The sequence below is a fragment of the Sorex fumeus genome, unplaced genomic scaffold (assembly GCF_029834395.1).
Source record: "Sorex fumeus unplaced genomic scaffold, SorFum_2.1 ptg000046l, whole genome shotgun sequence".
Classification (NCBI taxonomy): domain Eukaryota; kingdom Metazoa; phylum Chordata; class Mammalia; order Eulipotyphla; family Soricidae; genus Sorex; species Sorex fumeus.
In genome coordinates, this window is record NW_026606103.1 from 14,060,260 (window position 1) to 14,078,459 (window position 18,200).

At 38.0% G+C, this 18,200-nt stretch overlaps 1 non-coding gene across 1 annotated transcript; it reads left to right on the forward strand.

Annotated features, from left to right (window-relative positions):
• The first annotated feature begins 1,509 nt into the window (after positions 1-1,509).
• Positions 1,510-1,636, forward strand: LOC130031330 (small nucleolar RNA SNORA9). Its single transcript, XR_008793676.1, has one exon. It is a non-coding gene; the product is annotated as a small nucleolar RNA SNORA9 (small nucleolar RNA).
• The last annotated feature ends 16,564 nt before the right edge of the window (positions 1,637-18,200 follow it).

The following is an 18,200-nucleotide window of genomic DNA, read 5'->3' on the forward strand; positions in this document are numbered from 1 at the left end:
CCAGAGCAATGACTCAAATGGCTTGAGAGCATGTTTTGCCATGAATCTCCTGTGCTGGGTCCCTGGCACTGCTTGGCCCCCAAAGGTCCACAGGAAGTCCCCAAGCAAATAACTGGGAGTCACTCTCAGGTACCACTGAGAATGGCCCAAATATCAGAAAGGGAAAAATGTTACTTCTGTCTCACTTTTCTTGGGTTTTGTATTTTTCTTACTGCCTTTGTTCTCTGTAGGTGTATGTTAGCACAGTGTGAATCCCTTATTTTATTCTGTAAATACATTATAGTTTTTTGTTTGTTTGTTTCACAGATAAAGTATTTTCTAGTGTTATGGTGACATGGTTAACCTGAAGTCGGCTTCAATCACAATTTGTTTCTTTAGTGCTTGACTTCCCAACGCTGTTATGGATGTAACAATATATTGAAAGCACTATTATTCAATACAGTTCTGATAGCTGCTGCCACAGAAATTAAGCAAGAAAAAAATTTAAATTTGTGTTCAAATTGGCAAAGAAATCAAATTCACTGTTTACAAATGACATATCAAGAACCCTAAGACTGCATAACCAATCATTCATTAAACACTCCTAGAAGCAATAAATCTTTACAGGAAAGTTGCAGCTTACGAAAGCAAACAGGAAAATCTTTTGTGATTTTATATGTAAACAATGATAAACGAGTGATTTAATTTAAAAATCCTGCTTATAGTTATGAAAAACATTAGGTAATGTGTAATCAATTTTTAGGAAGGAGGTGAAAGATTTACTTATTAAAACCTACAAAGCACTGTTAGGAATTTCGTATGTAGGAACCCAAAAAGGCTCCTCTGAAAAACCCCTCAAAACAATATATTTATATAGTAAAGTTGCAGGCTACAAAACCAGTGCACAGGATTCTAATTTATTCTTACATGTAAACAAACAAACAACAACAAAAAAAAACCCAAATCCAGAATAGAAATAAACCCGATTGCAATCATGTAAAAAACAGAAACCCCTTAGTTTAACAAAGGAGGTAAAAGACCTATTTAGTGAAAACTGAAAAACTTCTGAAAGGAATTTAAAATGAACTAATGTAATAGAAAAATATTCTTGGTTTAAGGATCATAATAATTGCCATCTTGAAAATGACTATCTTAACTCAAAGTAGTTTACAGAAACAGCAATTGTGAAAAAAATTTCCGTGGCATTATTCAAGGACATGGAGTAAATTTTTCTAAAATTTGCAGTAAGCTACAAAACTCCTGACATAGCCAAAGCAATCTTGAGGAAAAATGGGAGGCAATGTGTCCCCAGACTTTAAATTCTGACACAAAGCTTTAGCAATCAAAATTGGTTGGTACCGGAAGAAAAAAAGTCTCTTCTCAATGGCATAGGATTGAGAGGTCAGGGAGAAACCCTCAGATGTATGAGCAATTTATTTATGAAGAAGTGCATGAATTGGAGCAAGGAAACCTCTTTAGCCAATGATTACGGGAAAACTAGATAGTCACAATTAAAAAAAATGAAATTAGGTGCAAGCCTTCATCATACTTGGGTCTGGAGTGACCCTGTGCTTTCCCACAGTGCTTGCAATTATGAAACGTTGTGAGATCTTGACCTGCTCCATTCAGAGTAAGGTGTTAGAAATCTCAGACAATCGTGAAAAATAAGAAAAAGAATAAAACAGAAGCAATAAGGGAAAAATAGACCCCTCTTTCACCCTGTAAACAAAAATCAACTCAAGTAAATTAAAATTTTTATATTGCACTTGAATCTTGAAAAATCCATTGGGGAAACATAGGCAAGACTCTCCAAAATCATGACCACAGTGAAGTCTGAAATGTAAGAACTCAAGTGGCAAAGGTAATAAAAACAGAAACGGAACTATATCAAACTAGAACACTTCTGCATTCTGTGAGCAATGTGCCCTACAATTAAAAGACATTCTGCTGATTGAAAGGATTTTGAGACCATACGCAAGATAAAGGACTAATATCTAAGATACATAAAGTGCTCTTAAAGCTCTCCATCACTACATGCAAAAAAATGGGCTCAGAACTCTGCCTAACACCATGTACAAAAGTAAGATCAAAATGGATTAAAGACCTCAACATCAGACCAGAAACCATAAGGAACATTGAAGACAAAGTTGGCAAAACCCTCCATGACATTGAAGCTAATGGTATCTTCAAAGATGCCATGCCACTGACTGAGCAAGTGAAAACAGAGATAGATAAATGGGACTTTCTTAAACTAAGAAGCTTCTGCACCTCCAAAGAAACAGTGACCAAAATACAAAGACAGTCTACAGAATGGGAAAGAATATTCGCCGAATACACATCTGACAAGGGGTTGATATCAAGGATATACAAAGTACTGGTTGAACTCCACAAGAAGAAAACATCCAACCCCATCCAAAAATGGGGCAATGAAATGAACAGAAAATTTCTCAAAGAAGAAATCCAAATGGCAAAAAAGCACATGAGAAAATGCTCTACATCATTAATCATAAGGGAGATGCAGATCAAAACCACAATGAGATACCATCTCACACCTCAGAGACTGGCCCACATTCAAAAGAACAAAAGCAATTGATGCTGCCACAGATGTGGCGAGAAAGGGACACTCCTTCACTGCTGGTGGGAATGCCAACTAGTTCAGCCCTTTTGGAAAACAGTATGGACGCTTCTCAAAAAATTAGAAATTGAGCTCCCATTTGACCCAGCAATACCATTCCTGGGAATATATCTCAGAGAGGCAAAAATGTATAGTCGAAGTGACATCTGCACTTGTTTGTTCATTACAGCACTCTTTACAGTAGCCAGAAACTGAAAGAAATCTGAGTGCTCAAGAAAAGATGACTGGTTAAAGAAACTTTGGTACATCTACACAATGGAGTACTATGTAGCTCTTAGAAAAGATGAAATCATGAAATTTACACACAAGTGGTACAACATGGAAAGTATCATGCTAAGCGAAATGAGTCAGAAAGAGAGGGTTAGGCATAGAAAGATTGCATTCATCTGGGGGATATAAAATAACAAAATATGGGATTAATACCCAAGAATAGCTGAGATCAACACCAGGAGGATTACTCCATAGCTTAGAGGCCAGCCGGGTATTCTAGGGGATAGGGCAGTTCAGATAGAGAAGGGAGCACCAAATGGAGGGTGTTTGGAGGATCCTCCCAGGAGGGGAGATGCATGTTGAAAGTAGACTATGGACTGAACATGTTTGCCACGCAATGCCTCTTTTGCTGACCACAACACAAAAAGAAGAGAGAGAACAAAAGGGAATGCCCTGCCACAGTGGCACGGGGGGATGGGGGGATGGGGGGGAGGGATATTATCCATGGTAGTGGAAAATGGGCACTGGTGGAGGGATGGGTATTTGATCATGGTATGACCGAAACCCAAGCACAAAAATTTGTAAATCTACAACTGTACCTCATGATGTTTCACTAAAAAAAAAAAAAAAAAAAAAAACTCTCCATCAGAAAAACCGATTCAAAAATGTGGAAAGGAAAGGAATGACATGGTCTCAAGATGTGAAATTGACCCAGAGGCAAAGGAAATTCGTCATCATTGATTATCAGGGAAATGCAAATCAAAGTGAAAATAAAATATCACTCACATGGGGACTCACAAATGTGTAACACAAAGCCAGAAATGAGTAAGTGCCAGTGGGGGTGTGCCAGATAGGAACCTCATTTTTCATTGGAGAGACTGGTTTGGCTCAGCCTGAAGGACATCTCCACACCTGTACTCATCACTGCATTGTTGACTGCAGCCAGGATCTGGAAACAACGCAAGTGCCCACAAGAGATGAGTGGATAAAGAGCTTGTACAAACACACGTGCAATACCGCTCAACTGTGAGAAGAGGTGAAAGCCTCACCTGGATGAAACTTGGATGGAATTGGAAGCTGTTATAATAAGTGAGCTGAGAAGAAAAAGACAAATGCCAGATGATCGTCCTCACGTGGAGGATGAAGAAGCAAAGTAAGTGTATTTGACAGTTACCAGTGGGAATGAACCCTGAGATGTGATTGTGACAGAACAGGGAATTGAGGGAAAACATTTGTGGGTGGGCTTTGATTAAGCCACACCCGGGCGTGCTCAGGACTTACTCCTGTCCCTGTGCTCAGGGCTCAGTCCTGATGATGATCAGGGTGCTGAAGATCAAGTCTGGCTACATGCTCAATGAGAGCATTCTGCCTGTTGCACTACCTGATATTTTGCCCATTTTGTGCCTAGTATTCATTTGTCCTAGTGAATTTTTAAGCTCAATTCTTTTTTATGAAGTAGTTTATTTAAAGAAACTCTTAGAGAAATTAGAAACACATAAAATATGAGAAACTAATCAGTTGCTGAAAATTTGCCTAGTTTGTGCCTACTGTTAATTTGTTCTAGTGAATTTCAAGCTCAGTTCTGTTTTATCAAGTTACTAGTTTATTTAAAGATGCTTTCTTAGAGAAAAATGATAAATATCTGAAATGTAAGAAATTAATCTATTTTTTGTTTTGATAGATTTCCTTTTTTAAATAATTCCAAGAAATGACTGACATGTGCATCTCAAGAAGATTTTACGTTATATATGACTGGTTAAATCAAATACTGGACACCATGCATGACTAGGTAGTTCGTATTTCTATAAAACTTTTCCCTTAATTATATTGTAAAGATTAATCTCCTTGAATTTTTTAAATTTAATTTTTATGAGTTTAATTTATAATTATATGTTGTAATGATAATATATATATATATATATATTAGTGAGATACCATGTACAGCTACATGGTAACTAGTTTGTAAATAGACTTACAAACTGTCGTATTTGGGTTTCAGTTATACAATGATCAAGTACCCATCATCCACTAGTGCCCATCCATTCTCCACCAATGAACCCAGTAGCCTGCCCACTACCCCACCCCCACCCCACCCCACCTCTATGGCAGGGCATTCCCTTTTTCTCTCTCTTTCCTTTAGGGTGTTGGGGTTTGCAATAGAGGTATTGAGTGGCCACCGTGTTCGGTCTATAGTCTACTTTCAGCCTTTCAGCGCGCATCTTGCATCCCCAGCGAGTCCTCCAAACACGCTTTACTTGGTGTTTCCTTTTCTGTCTGAACTGCCCTTTCCCCCAGCATGTGCTGCCGGCTTCCAAGACGTGGACCAGACCTCCTGGTACTTATTACAACTATTCTTACCACTTTGTAGTAGAGTTTGAGGATGGAGAGGGTGATGCCTCCCCACCCTTTTCCCCAAGAATTGCTTTAGCTATTCGTGAGCATTTGTTGCTCCAAATGAATTTTAGGAGTGCTTGATGATCCATTTCTTTGAAGAATTTCATGGCTATCTTCATAGGGATCACATTGAATCTGTATAGTGCCTTGGGGAGTATTGCCATTTTGACAATATTAATTCTTCCTATTCATTAGCAGGCGATATGTTTCCATTTCCTCATGTCCTCTTTTATTTTGTGGAGTAGCGTTTTGTAGTTTTCTTTGTAGAGGTCCTTTACTCCTTAGGCTGATTCCAAGGTACTTGATTTTCTGGGGCACAATTTTTGGGTACTGCGACTTTATTGTCCAAGTCTATTGTTTCAAGGAGTTTCTTGGTAGAGGCTTTTAGGATTCTCTAGATATAGTATCATATCATCTGCGAATACTGAGAGCTTGATTTTTTCCTTTCCTATATGGATGATAATATTATTATTACACATAGTTTAAATTCACTAAAGTCAAAGATAAAAGTTAATTTAAACCCTTTACATAATTTTATAGAAAAGAAGTATCCATTAATTTTGCTGAAGTGTATGTGTTTTAAATGTTTTGCGTATTTTTTAGTCAGCAGATATACCATTTAAAATTAAAGTTGGTCGGGGCTGGAGAGATAGCACAGCGGGTAGGGCGTTTGCCTTGCACGTGGCCGACCCGGGTTCTATTCCCAGCATCCCATACGGTCCCCTGAGCACCGCCAGGAGTAACTCCTGAGTGCAGAGCCAGGAGTAAGCCCTGTGCATCTCCAGGTGTGACCCAAAAAGCAAAAAATAAATAAATAAATAAATAAAATTAAAGTTGGTCATATATTCATTGTGTGAATTAACGTTGAAAGCTATGTTTATTCTCGGAATTTCTTTCAAAGCGAATGGCCATAATAATATACCTATCTCTGTAATATACCTTTAATGTTATTGAGCATTATAGGAAACAATTGTTTTTACATAAATCTGAGTTGCATAGCTTAAAAATGTTGTTAGTTCAGTGTATTCTTTGTTAAAAGACTAAGAAATTATATATATCATTAGGTATTAAAAGTTACTTGAAAGCCAAAATGTCCCATCTCAGTTTCTTAGGTTTCTGACAGCTCTTTCTGCAGTCTGAGCGTCCATGTGGTATAGAGGTGTAGGGGTTAAGGAGTCCAGGCGAGGCACCATTATTTCTGCTTTTAATACCTGCTCCTGTTTTCTGGGTTTTCAGACAGCATGTACGCTTTCTTGTTTTCTAAAATTTTTCTGTGAATAATGCAATAATCTATCCACATAACTAATCTGAAGATTGCAATTTGTTATTAAGGATGCAGTTTTATTTATTTTTTAATGTCATGACAATACTGAGTAAGTTTCGCATTATAAACTAATGTGTTTGATTTTTAAGGTGGCATTGAACTGTATTGACTTAAACATCCTTTTTAATACATATGTAGGTTAACTTGATCTTATAATCCTATGGATAAACTTTCATACCCAACCATTTGAAGCTGCATTGGAAGACATTTGGTCATAGTGCCTTCTTCTACTAGGTCAGTTATTAAGCACTTTCTCCTTTATGTTGATGAAATAATCCTCTATATTTGGCAGTTTGTTCAGAATTCTGGTTAAATTTTCTGAAATATTTTATATGTAAAATTTGTATTTGGGGGCTGGAGCGATAGCACAGTGGATAGGGCGTTTGTCTTGCACGCAGCCAACCCTGGTTGGATTCCCAGCATCCAATATGATTCCCTGAGCACCGCCAGGAGTGATTCCTGAGTGCATGAGCCAGGAGTAACCCCTTTGTATCGCTGGGTATGACCTAAAAAAAGCAAAATAAATAAATAAATAAAATTTGTATTTGGTAATAATATTTGCTTAAAGTTATTGTACACTTAAAATTTGAAATATTTTCAATATGCTTTGTATACTATATATTTACACTGAAAATAATTGACTTTATTTTAATGTTTAGTATAGAGCTAAACCATAATCCTATAAAAGATGAAAAACCAAGCACGTGGAATTAAAAAAAATAGGAAAAGCAAAACAAAAATTAGCAAGTACAAGTGAGAAAACAATAAAGATTAGTAATAAGAAAAATAGGAGAGATTTAAATACTTCAGTAAAATTTAATTTTACTTTGGTGACACTGTGACTTCAAAACATGTGGTAGAATCTTAATATAGTAATTACTTTTTAAAGCTCTTTTTGTAGGGCTGCTCTATGAAATTTTTATACCATCATATTTCATAGTAAATAATAAATTAGTATTAGTCTACAATCATATTTAATAGTTTGCTTTTATGCATGTATTCACCCATGCTTGTAACTATAGAAAAGATTTCTTTTAGCTTCCATGAGATTTACATAGAAACGTTTATTGCAGAGGACCGAGCTCACCCTGCTGGTGAAACAGACCATGTACACATTCAGTCTCCATCACCAGACAACTGCATGGCAGCAGTCGTTTGAGAAAATGCTGCTGTTTTCTCCAATATCAGAATACAGTGTGGTGTGCTTTTTCTCTTCAGCATTTCTTACCTGCATGCATTCCTTAAAGCTATACTTTTATTCAAATAATTTATCAGACTATTTGAAGTGTGCTTCCACTTATAAAAGTTATATTTGAGTTTTGAGAGGAGTTCATTTGAGCATTTTTTTGTACTTAAAACAATATTAATTTGAGGCTGGATCCACAAATTAAGGTGCACAGCGGGTAGGGCATTTGCCTTGCACACGGCCAACCTGGGTTCGGTCGCCAGCATCCCATATGGTCCGCTGAGCACCGTCGGGAGTAACTCCTGGGTGCATAGCCAGGAGTAATACCTGTGCATCGCTAGGTATGCCCCCCCCAAAAAAAGAAGTAATATTAATTTTAGGTAGCACTGTAGCAACGTCCACCAGTTGTCCATCGATTTGCTCGAGCGGGCCCAGTAATGTCTCCATTGTGACACTTGTTGTTACTGTGTTTGGCATATCAAATAGGCCACGGGTAGCTTGCCAAACTTTGTCATGTGGGCGAGATGCTCTCGGTAGCTTGCCAGGCTCTCCGAGAACAAAGATAAATAGTATTATTTAGTATTATTTAGGAGTGAACATTTCATTTGAGCAAATCTTTGAGAACCTAGGAATTATTGAAAGTAAATAAAACAATCCTTTACACTTGATCCCCTTAGTACTGTGAATCACTTAAAATACAGCTCAGTTTAAAAAATTAAATTTTTTCCTATTATTTTATATTTTATAGTATATCTGATGATGACAAACTTGATTCTGATTTTTCTGCCCCTAAAATAAACCTGAAAATTGAGTTATATGGCATAGTAATTGAATTTAAAGTTCAAATATTTATTTTTTGACTTGTTTTTTAATTTTTATTAGTGAAACACCATGAGGTACAGTTGTAGAAGTACAAATTTTTGTGCTTGGATTTCAGTTATACAATGATTGAGTACCCATCTCTCCATCAGTGCCCATTCTCCACCTCCAGTGCTCCCAGTATCCCTCCCACCGCCCCATTCCCCCCATTCCATACCACCCCTGTGGCATTCCCTTTTGTTTTCTCTCTCCTTTTGGGTATTGTGGTTTGCAAAAGAGGCATTGAGTGTCAATCTTGTTTGGTCTATAGTCTACTTTCAGCATGCTTCTCCCATCCTGGGAGGATCCTCCCAACACCCATTATTTGGTGCTCCCTTCTCTATCTGAGCTGCCTTTTCCCTTTCCCCCCAGCATGTGCGGCTGGCCTCCAAGTCATGGAGTGAACCTCCTGGTACTTATCTCGGCTATTCTTGGTTGTTAGTCTCTTATTTTGTTATTTTAGATTCCCAGATAAACGCAATCTTTCTATGTCTGTCCCTCTCTTTTTGACTCATTTCGCTTAGCCTTGGAGTGTTTTTATCCGGGTCTCATTTAGCTGGCACTCTTCTGGCTCCTTGGATCTGGATGTCTGCATTCTTTAACTTTGGGAACTGTTCAGCAAGATTTCTAAGAGTTTCATTGTATTGGTGGTGCTGTTTCTGTGCTGGTGATAGAGCCCAGGCCCATGTACATGAGGAGCAGATTCTTCATCGTTCAGCTTCTTCACCCCTCCCCCCACAACTCAGTTTAAATGTAAAGGTAAAGGTAAAGGTAAAGGCCCTCCCGTTGATCGTCGATTTGCTCGAGCGGGCCCAGTAACATCTCCACTGGAGACTTTGCTGTTACTCTGTTTGGCATATCGAATACTCTCGGTAGTTTGCCGGGCCTCTGAGAGGGGCGGAGGAATCGAACTCGGGTCGGCCATGTTGGCCGCTTGTAAGGCAAACGCCCTTATTTTAAGAAATTCATTCATATAGTACTTTTTAGAATTGAGCAAGTAAAAATGTGAACAATTAAAGAGCTTTTTTAAAAAAATTTTATTGTATTTCAGTGCTATGGATCTTCTTGACTCAGTTGATATGATGAAACAAAATCTGCAAGATGGCAAATTCAAACCTGATGGATGTTTTTACAACAACACAAGAAAATAGTAAGCTTCCTTAAGTTTTTTTTTAATTTTTAAGAATACAAATAAATTTATTGGCATTTAATGATTTTTTGAGTTAAAGATCTGCTGTAAGTTATTATTTCATTTATAGCTGGAAATAGAGTGACTTTTCTTTAAAAAGAATTTTAAATTGACAGGGCCAGAGAGACAGTACAGCAGAAAGGGAGCTTGCCTTGCAGGCTTCTGACATGGGTCCATCTATGGTCCCTTGAACCCTCAGAAGTGATCCCTGAGCACAGAGCCAGGAAGAAGCCCTGAGCACAGCTAGCTGTGGCGCCAAAACAAAACAAGACAAAACCAAAAAAATTGACTTGTGGTAAGTTAATTCTAATTTACAATTAGTATTACTGAAGTATCATTTACTTATATCTTTTTGAATTGCTCAATTCTATATCACAGTTTGTTATATAGCATTATCAATATAACATAATATCAGACACATTAAAACTGCATTATCAAACTTGTTTTTGAAAACCTAAAAATGTCAAGGAAGTCTATATGTTGCAATCCCTTTAGAAAATCCAAGCCTATAGTTACTCCTCTAAATTTTTTCCTTATTTCTAGAGCTGACAGTTGACTTATTAAAACTACTATTTAGGATTTAAATTACTAATTGGATTTAAATTACTATTTGGTCATTTAAATTGTCATTGTCATTGTCCTCCCGTTGTTCATCAATTTGCTCAAGCGGGCCCAGTAACATCTCCATTGTGAGACATTATTGTTACTGTGTTTGACATATCGAATACGTCACGGGTAGCTTTCCAGGCTTTGGTGTGCGGGGGAAATACTCTCGGTAGCTTGCAAGGCTCTCTGAGAGGGGCAGAGGAATCGAAATCGGGTCAGCCATGTTGGCTGCGTGCAAGGCAAACGCCCCACCCGCTGTGCTATCACTCCAGCCCTGGGTAATTTAAATATTACCGAAAATGTTACCAAAAATATTTCAATGATTTGATAGAGCTATATTATGTTTATTCTAATAAAACTCATTCCTTTGCTTATTTTCCAAAGAGAATGATAAAATTATTGTATTAATTCAAAAAGGGTTGAATATAAGTAAATGTATAGGTAATGTTCAGTTTGCATTGTATATTTAGAGAAAAATAATATAAAAATATTTAATGCTATTGGTTTGAGCATATTAAATGTATGGGTTTTTTTTATTTGAATATGGGAATTCTGCTGGTAGAACAATTCTTGAAGTAAATTTTGCTCTCCAAGTTACAGATGTAATCATGGAAGCATATTGGAAAACATAGGCTAAAAATGAAGCAATGAAAACAACTATCTTAAAAACAAATAATAAACTAACAGTAACGAAGCCATCTTCTCTGCCCATCTTCTCTGAAAACTAAAAAGAAGGCCAGGAAGGCATCCGGGACTCTGGTTTGAATTCAGGGACGCCAATTTGCTCCCCAGGTCAGTATTGAACCCCACCTATGAAGAGCAACGTCGTGGAATGAAGAGGAACAGCCATGTATTTCTTCACCTCTCCATAATTAATCATAGACATACACAGACATTCTAACTACAACAATGCACAAGAAACAACTTCAAATTACAACAGTCACAATAGTAAAGCAACACAGAAACCCACTAAACAGTGCAGATTCTAGCCCAGATGAACCAACCAGTAACAATGAGCTATATAACCTCTCTGATAAAGAATTTAGAATGAGATTGATGAAGATCCATAGGAAACTCAAAGAAACAATGGAGTGCACCGCCAATGAAACACAAGAGGATATGAGAGCAGAAATAAGGAAAATACAAATGAAAATACAAGCATAAATGCCAGATCTAAAACCTGGAAGATGAAATGGAAAAACTCACTGGGAAACCTCATTAACAGAGTAACAGCTTATGAACACAGAATCAGTGAACTCCAAGATGAGGTGCAGGAAATCTCCAGAAGACACCAGAAGATAGAAAATAGCCTCAAAATAAACCAATAGATGACAGGAGAACTTTGGGATAAATTCAACAACAATGTAAGAATCCTTGAGTTCCCAGAGGGACAGGGGGAAAAACCCTATGAAGAAGCAACTGTCAAGGCCATCATTTCTGAGTTCCCATAGCTGAACAGCACATGCACCCAAATCCAGGGGGCCCAACAGGTGCCAGCTAAAAGAAATAAAAATGAAAATACCATGAGATGCATCTTAATCAGAATGCTGAAAATGATAGAGATAGAATACTGAAAGAAAACATCACAAAAGGACATCACTTACAAAGGAGCATCCTTAATATGTACAACCAACTTATTGGATTAAATCTTCCATGCTTGAAGATAGTGGTGAAATACAGTGAATAAAATTCAATGAAACAAATGCCTCACCAAGAATACTTTACCCACCAGATTCTCATTCAGATTTTGAAGGAACAAAACACAACTTCACAGCTAAACTTCATAGACTTAAAGCCATTTAGATGGGTCACTTTAAGATAAGACAACCCCCACAGTCATAGCGAATTCTTACAAAAAGATGGCACAAGCCCTCCCCCCCCTTAACGAAAATCTCTCTCAAAGTCAGTGGGCTAAATATACCAATTACGAGAAACAGAATGGTAGGATGGATTAAAAAATTGAAACCAACACTCTGTTGTCTGCAAGAAACATATTTAAACAGCAAACATAGACTCAAAGTCAAAGGCTAGAAAACAATTGTTAAGGATATCACTTGATCACTTGACTTCCTGTTACTCATCGATTTGCTTGAGTGGATGCCAGTCATGTCTCCATTTGTCCCTGTCATGTGCTAGTGTAGCCCAATGGCATCTGTTCGTTCTAGGAACATGAAGAGCCTCAAACAGATTGTTCAGGGTCTTTATGAAGAAGTCTGACCATCTTGTAGGTGGGCGGCCACGCAATCTTTTGACGTCCCGTGGAATCCAGTCGGTAATGGCTCTAGTCCAGTGGCAGTCTCCAAATATCATTACATGTCCAGCCCATCTGATTTTCGACGCCTTGGCAAACAAAACAGCATCCCTGATTCTTGACCATCGAAGGAGGTTGGAACTCCAGATTCTTTCTCTGGTTTGAGTGAAAAGTGACACTCCAAGCATAGCCCTTTCGATTCCTCTTTGGAAGACCCGAATAGCATTCTCATCCTGTTTTCATAGGACCCAGGTCTCTGAGGCATATGTTAATGCAGGAAGAACAGTGGAATAGAAGAAATGTGCCCAGAGCCAGAGGTTCTTTGTCCTCTTAGTTATTTCTTTGATGTTCTTGAAGGCGTTCTAAGCCGCTCTCTTCCTCCTGCGCAACTCAGGTGCCAGGTCATTCGTCATGTTGACTTCTCGACATAGGTACGCATAACTATTTCATTTGGAGATGGTCATTCCATTGAGAGCGATTGGAACATCAGGAACAAGACTGTTTTTCACAACATTGTCTTCGTGAGATTCAGCTGTAGACCGACCTTTCCACACTCACGGTCAAAGTCGGCCAGCATTTGTGCCACTTGGCTAAAGTTTGGTGTTATTTAGAACGATGTCATCAGCAAAGCGGAGGTGATGTAGTTGCCGACCCTCTATCTTCACTCCCGTTCCTTCCCATTCCAGTCATCGCATGACGTTTCCGGGGGTGGCACTGAAGAGTTTCGGTGAAATGGTATCACCCTGCTGAACCCCTCTCTTGACATCGATGATCACTTCTTTGTAGAATGGTGAGATCCTGGTAGTGAATCCATAATACAGCTCACAGAGGACCCTGATTGATGTATTGAGTTTGAATGCCCTGATTGGCTAGGGCTTCAATGACTGCTTCGGTCTCAACAGAATCAAAGGCCTTCTTTAAATCAATAAACCTTAGGGAGAGCGGCATCTTGAACTCCCAAGAAACCTCAATGAGCTTGGTTATCGTGTGGATGCGGTCAATTGTGCTGAATCCTTTGCGGAACTTGGCTTGCTCGCATGGTTTTCCTTCATCTAGTGTTCTGTCAATCCTATTCGGGATGACTTAAGTGAACAGCTTGTAGATGACAGATAATAAGGCAGAACATGCGACAAAAGAGGCGTCGGAGGTGTCAGTGTCCTTGTCAACACGAACTTGGCCACAGCATTGATTCTTTCGAATGCCTTACAACCTGAATAGGACAATTACACTTGAATAGATGTGGCTCACTACTGGCAGTTTCTATCTTCGTTGTAAACGCACCAACATCCAATTATGATGAAGGAGTAATTGAGAAGTCCTACATGCAGTTGGAGAAGTTCTATAAAGAAGACCACACCTTCTATAAGATCATTGTTTGTGATTTTAATGCCAAGATAGGACCGAGAAGTTCAGCTGAAGAACTCCACATTGGGACCCATGGCCTAGAATGGAACAAACAGGGTGAGAGACTGTCTGACTTTATTGTGTCGACCAAGACAAAGACTATCCAGGGTAACTCACAGTTCCAGAAGGCTGAATCTAAACGTTGGACATGAGAATAAAGACCAAGTTACCAGAAATTGTGGGATGTATCTAAAACTGTTATAAGAGGAATGTTTAGTAAGAATTCTGTAAGAATTCATCAGGAAGCAAGACCCACATATTCAGCTTAACTTCTCACTTTAAGATCTTGAGAAATGACCATCAAAAGGAGCTTAAACCAGGTGGCAAGAAGGAAATAAAAAAAAAACAGTAAAAATGAACGAGCTGGAATCACAAAAGATAAGCCAAAAGATCAATGAAACCAAGATCTTGTTCTTGGAAAAAAAAAAGAAAGACAATAAACTGCTATCAAGACATACAAAGAAAGAGAGAGAGCCCCAATAAACTGAGAAATGAAGGGGGGACATCACAACAGAAACCACAGAAATTCAAAGAATCATCAGAGATTGTTTTGAGAATCTTCATGCAACAAAACAAGAGAAACTTGAAGAACCAGATAAATTCTAGTATTCCTATAAACTCCCAAGCCTGTACCAAATTTGGAATGCCTGAACAAACCTATTACTATTGAAGAAATAGAAATGGTCATCAAATTCTTTACAGAAACAAAAGTCCAGGCCAAGATGCATTCACTGGTGAATACTTTCCAAACTTTAAAGAGGACCTACTGTCAATCTTTATAAAGTTCTTCCAGAAAATTGAAGAAATAGAAACACTCCCAAACAATTTCTATGAGAAAAATATCACCCTCATAACAAAAGCACAGATATTAAAAAAAGTTAGAAAGAGAGAGAGAGAGAGAGAGAGAGAGAGAGAGAGAGAGAGAGAGAGAGAGAGAGAGAGAGAGAGAGAAAAAATTATAGTCTGATATCCCTGATGAGCATAACTGCAAAGATCCTTAACAAAATACTAACAAAGCAAATCTAGCAGGTCATCAAAAAGATCATACACCATGACCAAGTAGGACTCCTCCCAAGGATGCAAAACTGATATAACATTTGCGATTCAGTCAACATAATACACTGTATCAATAAAAGAAAAGATGACAATCATATAATCACATCAATCAATGCAGAGAAAGCATTCAACAAGATCCAGTACCCATTCATGATAAAAACCCTCAACAAAATGGAAGTTGAAAGAAATTTTCTCAATATAATCAGTCATCTCACATAAGCCCACAGCAAGTATTATAGATGGCAAAAAACTAAAAACCTCTAAGATTAGTTACAAGACAAGATTGCCCAATCTCACAACTCCTATTTAATATACTACTGGAAGTACTGCTCATAGCAGTTAGGCAAAAAAAAAAAATCAAGGGCATCCAGATATGAAAGAAAAAAGTCAAGATTGAACTATTTGCAGAAAATAGGATACCACATTTAGAAAATTCTAAAGATTCTACAAAAAAATAACCTTCTAGGAGAAGCCATCTGCTGAAATCCTCAACTCTTTGGGAGGTAAGCAGTTAAAAAGAGCTTTGAATATTTTTTAATTAAATCATTAAATTGTTAGTGATTAATACCCTCTGAATTACTCATTATAATTTTGACATTCTTTTTATTTTTTGCATTCCTAAATAAAATATGTAAACAGTAACACTACCAATGTGTCTGAGTCCTTTTGCCCATGTTACCTCCTATCTGCCTCTTCTTCCTTTCCTTCCCTGTCCTTCTCAGGTTCTTTTCCTTCCCTTCCTTCTCAGGTCTATAATCCAGAGTAATCTAGGTGTTCCTCCTTTGATAGCTTGCATTATCTCTCTTCTGGAGCTTCCCTTCAGAGACTGGGGAAGTTCTGAGCTCTCTTCTACAAGCTACTTTTCTCCTTCCTCTTCATCCTCATATCTAATATTTTCTTGGCATCTATTGATATGATTTTTAATTTTTTGTGTTGATGTAGTGCATTGCATTGATTGAGTTGAGAATGTTAAATAATTTTTGGAGTTATGTTTTGTGATTATACTTGTGTTCTATCATGGAGAATGCCCTATGTGCATTGGAGAAGAATGTGTATACACACATACATATATATGTGTGTATATATTTATATAATATATGTATATATACTAAGTTCCTCTCTTCTGTTTCTCTCTTCAATTCCAGTCAATTCCAGTATTTCCTCTTTTAGTTTTAGCCTAGCTGATTTATCAAGTGGAGACAGAGTGGTGTTGAAATCTCTAACTATTATTGTGCTGTCATCAATGTTCTTCAAGTCTATTGGTCATTTTATGAATTTTAAATGTGTTTAGGAATATGTGAGTTCTTTCTGATGTTCATATCCCTTCATCACTGAGAAATGGCCTTCTCGGTCTCTTAAAACCTTTTAATACTATAGTCAATGTTGTCTGATATCAGTATGGCCACCCAGCCTTTTTTTGGGCTTGTGTGCTTGAAATATTGTCTTCCAATCTTTGACTTTGAATCTGTTTGCCCTTACTGCTTAAATTTAATTCTTGCAAGCAGTAGAAGGTTGGACTCAATTTTTTAATCCATACTGACATTTGATGTTTCTTAATTGGTACATTTAGGCCTCTGACATTGAGTGTGATTATTGCCTTGGAGTTTGTACCGTCTTTTTGTAGAAATTTTGTCTAGTTGTGAGATTTCTCTCATCTACGGTAGCCATTTTCATTCTCTTTTTACAGCAGTTTTGAGTCATAAAGTTCCTGAACTGTTTCTTATCTGTGAAGTTGTGTATAGTTCCTTCAAATCTGAATGAGAGTCTGGCTGGGTAAAGTTGTTCATTGAGTTTAATTATCTCCCACCATTGTCTTGGGGCCTCATGTAAGAAATCTTCTGTCATTTGTACCAACACTCCTTTGCATGTCATTTTTTCTTTAATCTTTAAGTGCTCTATACCTATCTAAGACATTCATCATTCTGACTAGTTTGTATCTTGAGTATTTTTTGTTGGATTTCTTTTATCTGGTACCCTTCAAGTCTCTTGGATCTGGGTGCTTGCCCCCTCCAGCTCTGGGAACTTCTCAGCAGTGATGTTTCTGATTGTTGCATCTTCACAAGAGTCGCCTTCCTATCCCTCTGGGACAATGATTATTTTTATGTTGTTCCTCTTGAATTAATTCCAGAGTTATCTTATCAACTGATCCTTCCACCAGTGCCCATTCTCCACCACCAATGTTCCCAGCATCCCCCCCATAATCCCCATCCCACCCCCCACTCCTGCCTCTGTGGCAGGTGGAGAGTACCTTTTACTCTCTCTCTCCTTTAGGGTGTTGTGGTCTGCAATCCAGGTATTAAGTAGCCATAATGCTTGGTCTATAGTCTAGGAAGATGTGTGCTTAAAGTGGGTAAAGGATCAAATATGATGGCCTCTCAGTATCTATACTGCAAAACATAATGCTCCAAAGGGGAAGGAGAGAGAGATGGGGGAGGTAAAAGAGAGAGAGAGGGAAAGAGAGAGGGGGATAGAGGGGGGAGAGAGAGAGAGAGAGAGGGAGGGAGGGAGGGATGGAGGGAGGACTGGGGACACTGGTGCACTGGTGAGAAATGTACACTGGTGGAGGGACAGGTGTTTGAACATTTTATGACTGAAACCAGATCATGAAAACTTTGTATCTGTGTATCTCAAGGTAATTCAATTTTTAAAAAAAGAGCTGGAATCCCCAAAACAATCCAAATGATCAATGAAATCAAGTGCTGGTTCTTTGAAAAAATAAACTAGATCAATAAACCATTGACAAGACTCTCAAAGAAAGAGAGAGAGGGAGAACCCTAATAAACTGAATCAGAAATGAAAGAGGTAACATCCCAACAGAAACTATGAAAATTCAAATCAGAGATTACTTTGAGAATCTTTATGCCGTGAAATAAGAGAACTTTAAAGAAATGGATAAATTCCTGGACTCCTATATTCTCCCAAGGCTGAACCAAGATTTGGAAGAGGGAGGGGAGTGAGAGAAATGGAGACAGACAGACAGACAGGATGGATTTGCATATGGAGAGCTGTAACTCTTTCCCATTTTCATCCTTTCTCTTCATTTAACCAAACTTGGTTGACTTCTCAGGATTTTTTTTTGAGAATTACGAGGGCCTTTTTCAGTTACAA